Here is a 6,000-nt window from a genome sequence, read left to right as displayed (position 1 = left end):
GTCATAAGAGGAAGCCCAGAAAATAACTACACACTTCTACCGCAATATCTTCACATGATGAAATTAAGAAATCCTGGAACAGTTGCTAACATCAAATGGACCGCTGACAATAAGTTTAAGTATGATTTTTTCACTTATGGAGCATCAATTGAGGGTTGGAAACACTGCAGACCAGTAATGATGGTGGATGGAACTTTCTTGAAATCAAAATACCGCGGTGTGCTCATGATAGCAGTAGCAAAAGATGGAAACAACAGCATATTTCCTCTCGCATTTGGTATTGCAGACTCTGAGAATAATGAATCCTACATGTGGTTCTTCAGACACGTGAAAAAGGTGTTTGGCACGCGCAAAGACCTATCAATTCTTTCCGATCGCCTCGCATCAATTGCAACTGCAATCAAAGAACTGTATCCAGATACCCAGCATGGAATATGCATCTACCACATGGAGAAGAACTTGCAGAAATATTTCCCATCCGAAGCGATCCTAAGCGATCCTATCACTGTTCTATAATGCAGCAACTACCTACAAATAGGCAGAGTTTCGTACCTATATGTCACAGATACAACAAATCGACCCAAAAGCTGCAGAATACATAGAAGAAGAACCACCGGAAATATGGGCACGATCATTCCACACCAACAAGCGTTACAACATTCTCACAACAAACAATGTCGAGACAATGAATTCTGTATTGAGGAAAGCAAGGGAGTTGTCAATAATGGCATGTATTGATTACATCCAGAACGAGCTGCAAAATTGGTTTTACCAAAGAAAATTGGATGCAATAGGACCGTCCCATGACCTGACATGTTGGGCTGAAAAGATTCTGCTTGAAAAGATAAGTAGAGGCTTTACAATGAAAGTAAGTACATTTTACCAACACACACTTCAATATTAGTTTGGTGAGCAATGCATAGTTTAATTTTAACCAAACACAAAAGTTATGCTGGATAAAGGAAGAACTATGACCCTATTTTTATACTTCGTTCTGCCGGAAGGGGCAGACTCTTATTTTAACTAGCATGGAATTATGTCGGTAAGGGCATAACTATGACACCGTTTTTATGCTCACAATGAAAGTAAGTACATTTACCAACACACACTTCAATCTTAGTTTTATGAGCAATGTATAGTTTAAAATTAACCAAACACAAATGTTATGCTGGACAAAGGAACAACTATGACCCTATTTTATACTTAGTTCTGCCGGAAGGGGCAGACTCTTATTTTCACTGTGCAGGAAGTATGCCGGAAAGGGCATAACTCTCACATAATCTGAAAATTGCCACAAAAAATATCACTCATTTATATTGTCAATTTCCACAGGTAGAAAACATAACTCCCGTCAAATTTGTTGTGAAAGATGAAGGATATCAATACAATGTAGACCTGAAGAATATGACTTGTGAGTGCTTGGAGTTCCAAACTGACGAGTTACCGTGCACACATGCCATGGCAGTTATAGACAAAAGAAGTTTGCCAAAATGTACATACTGTGCAGACTGGTTCAAGAAACAAGCCTGCCAAGAGACATACAAAGGTGAAATACTATCAGTTGGAAATCAAGACTCATGGATTATTCCATAAAACATTATGGATATTAAAATAACGCCGCCTGATGTTAAAATAAGACCTGGAAGAAAACAAACAAAAAGATATCGCCCAAGAAGAGAATCGACAAAGTACACATACAAATGTGGTAGATGCAAGTTCTTTGGACACACTAGGGCAACCTATAACCACAGTCCAACTCTCAATCCATATTCAAGAAGATACAGGAAGAGGAAATTGTCATCCTAACATCACACTCTTATACATGGTTTATATGAATTTATCTTATGATTCTTGACGCATAATGCACACTCTGCCTGAAAGAAATGGAAAAACTTTGGTATTACTAAGACTGAGACTTCAAGCATCTTATCACACATTTATTCTTCGGTCCATTCTTTCTTTTATTATTTTCTTTTACTAAGTTGTTATCTTCTTGTTGTTGATAATAAAAAACTATATAATAGCAAGAGATAAATGTCCCTACATGAAATCTACAATTCTCTACCATAAAACATTGAGGAAAAATAAAAAAAAATCATCAACTTTAATTATCCAGTTTTATAATTTATGCCTCCTGTGGCAGGTATAACAGTTTTTGCCGGGAAAAAAAAATTGGTATCTCAAAGACTACATCCTGGTAAGTTTAATAGATGTATGCCTTGGGACATAACAATATTGTTTCTCTCTGCTGTTTTCATGTTTTACATTTATGCCAGAACCGGCAGGTCTTCCGCTTACAAAATAAATAAGTATGTCGTTAGGAGCATACTTATGTGCTTTGTTGTTTATAAAATATTTTAAAATACTGTAAAATTGGATAAAACATTCAGCACAATACAATTAACACTAAGTAAAATATTTCATTCATTCATAGCAAAATTTCATTCATACAAATATTGGAGAGGAAAAAAAACAACAGCAACATAGACTAAAATAAAAATTCATTCATAGTAAAACAACAATTATGGCGTCTCAACTAATCCCAATAAAATGCGTTCTGACTGTTCAAAAAAGTTAAAAGGCTTTGTCTTTGTTGCTGGTTGTAGCAAGTTCTTTGAACTTAATTTTTGCCGGAAAGGGTGGAACTTCTGTTCATAAAATGAGCAACTATGCCGACCCCGACAAACTCCTATTAAATAACCACCATAAATTTGGTTTTCAACAAAATAACAGCTTTCCGTCACAAATAATCCCCAATAAATGCATTTTGGCTGGTCAATAACTTCAAAGGGTTTGTCTTCGTTGCTGGTTATGGCAAGTTTTTTGAACTTAAATTCTGCCGGAATGGGCAGAACTTCTATTTAAATAATGAGAAACTATGCCGACCCCGGCAAACTTCTATTACATAACAACTATGAAGTTGTGATGGAAAGGGTATAACTTGAATTTTCAACAAAATAACAGCTTTTATGAACAGAGAAGTTGAGATTAAAAATGAACACCATCAAATTACAAAGGGGCTTAAAGTTGAAATTTATAACACAAACAAACTGTACAATCTAATCTTATAAATTTACAAAAAACACAAGGGCGCACGAAAAAAAAATTACATAGTGCAAAAATAACTAAGACAAACTATTTTTTTCCTTTCTCCACAGATCTTGCTCTCTTTTTCATGTCATACTCACACTCCATATCATTATGCTCATGATAATCACTTGCAGCTGTATCTGGTGGCGTGTCATAACCCTTTTTCAGCTTATCTTCCCATGACAAACCAAATTGATTGACCACTCTTTCATGTAGTCCATCAAACCAGAACCATCCCAATCAGCAGGATTTTGACCACTAATCAGCATATCAACAAACTTGATCAAAAAACGACCACAATTATAATCTCTGAAAGTGATAAAAGAGAGATATTTTAGAACAACAGAAAAGCAAAAACAATAAAAAATAAAAATCGACAAAAAAACAACGGAAAAAGCTAAAAAAAAAATATAAGAATGAAACGTACGATCCTTGCTTTGGACAGGCAGCCCAAGTATATGTCAGATTACTGAAGTTATTGTATGATGACCTGAATAATTGAAAATCATTGACCATCAACAACTTAGAGATCATACCACAGTAGGCCTCGATAATGCGAACCAAATGATCATCATTATGATTGAGTGAGTTATAAACTACCAATTTACGCTTATCAATCATGAAAACAGCAAGTACATAGTGAGAAATTGCTTTAGGATCATCATATCCTGGACGAATAGGAATTAATACCCTGTTGACATTCTCCCATGATATACCACATTTTCCTCTTCGCCCATACACAATATTACTCAGCAAAAATGCATCATCACTGCCGCCAGCAAACCAGTGGTAATTAACCGAGTCTTCGTAGTATCTATTGATGTCAAATTATACAAGCTGATCAAACATCATATCTACGGTTGCGTACTTAACAGTATTGGCAGCTGGAGGATGATACATCATTTTCTTCCTCAAATAATATAGCATCACATCAATATGCTGTGTTAAGGGAAAAAAATAGCGATTCAGCGATTAACAAAAAAAAAAAGGAAGCAAGAAGCAATAACTAATAGAAAAATAAGAAACGAAAAAGTAAAAGACAATCACAAACCTCATCATTAAGTGCATAGACATCATGGTACAGCTCAAAAAAAAAAACTATATTTTGGCTTAAAATCACCCAACTGATAAACTTCACTGAGTTGGTTCAACTTTGCAGGATACATTACCTCGTCTTCCGCCCTGATTAAAGAAAAGAGAACAAAAATTACAAAAATACAGGCAGAAGTTTGGTTCACAGAAAGGGAAATTTATGAACAAGTTTTGAACAATATGCCGGAGTACTTAAAAGACTGAAAAAGAAAAAAACATAAACCCAAAATAAGGAAGAAAAATGCAAGAAAGCACACACATAACTAGCAACTTACCCAATAGGTCGAAAGTTACTTGGTGGAAGATTTCGAGGATTGATAAAAAAAATTCAAAAGTTCACAGCAACTTTGCTTTTGATGTAATGGAATGGGCACATCCTTCTGTACTCTTCATTCCAGTCACTTTCGTCCTTCCGTGACCCAAAAGAAAGATCACTACGTGCAGAATATAGCATCCATCCGGGCGCCGGGGTATCACCCACTGCTTTCCTTTTCCTCTGGCGCCTTGTCTTCAAGGAAGATAGCACTTCCACTACTTCAACAATTGGTTCTTCTTCAGTAAGAGGATGAGTTTGAATAACAGTACTCTCTCTTTGACAGCGGAAGAAGCGACATTTGCAATATCTTCAAAGGACATATATCGAAAATTGTCGTCCATTCATTGAGAGTTATCACCCTTTCCATCAACAATAGCAGACTCCCTTGGAGAGGTGACTTGAACCGCGTCTGCATTGGCAGGTTCGGTCCTCAATGGCACAACCGTTTTAATAGGCTCGGGCATAACACCAATATGAGGAACAACAGCGCGTTCATCACCCTCTTTAGAAACTTGAGCTTCAAGTGTTTCACATCTTATAGGCTCAAGATTTTCAACTGTTGTTTGCTCAAAATTTTGAGGCATATCTCCTTTTGGTGGAGATACGTTGGATTCTTCATGATTGGCGTCACGAAGCTGTTCACCGCCCAATTGTTCCTCCACAACAACCTACATAAAGTAACAAATTAAGAAACACAACATCCATCATCGAAGCAAAAATATAAAAATAAAAAATTAACAAATTCTGCAAGTGGTAAAAGAATGAAAATTATGTCAAAACAGGCAGAAGTTAGGTTCACAAAAAGGAAAATTTATCAACAAGTTTTGAAAAATATGCCGGAAGGAGAAAACCTTATGCTTGAAAAAGGGAAATGTATACCGGAAGGGGCAATATTTAAGTTTCAAAAAGTGAAGTTATGCCGGAGTGGGCAGAAAATAACTTTCTAAAAGAAATGAGTATGCCGGAGGAGGCAGAACATGAGTTTGCAAAATAAAATGTGAAAGTATGCCGGAAGGGGCAAGAGCTAAGTTTCAAAAAGTAAAATTATGCCTGTATAGGCTGAAATGTAACTTTGCAAAAAAGGTAGTATGCTGGAGTAGGCAGAACATGAGTTTGAAATAAAAGGGGGGATTATGCCAGGAGGGGCAAAACTATCATTTGCATAAGCAAAACAAAAAAAGAGCACACAAAGTGTTAACTGCCAGAAAAGTGTGCCAGGCAACTTAGGTTTAGAAAACAACAAAGTATAAATGTAAAATTATCGAAGGCAATTCAGCCTCAACGTTTTCAGTTGCATTTAGAGATTGAACTTGTTCAACATCTGTCTCCATAGGACATGTCACATTTGCTTGGCCTTCTCCAAAAACATGTTCAAATGCATTGTCCCTATCAGCTGCCACATTTGTAGATTGAGGACCATCCGGAAGCCATGGATTAGGAGAAGCATTTGCATCTTGTACTGTCTTGTGTAATTTTCTTCTCTTATAAAACCGGATTTTACC

Source organism: Lycium barbarum, chromosome 1 (genome assembly GCF_019175385.1).
Source record: "Lycium barbarum isolate Lr01 chromosome 1, ASM1917538v2, whole genome shotgun sequence".
Lineage (NCBI taxonomy): Eukaryota > Viridiplantae > Streptophyta > Magnoliopsida > Solanales > Solanaceae > Lycium > Lycium barbarum.
Note: the sequence above shows the minus strand (reverse complement) of the source record.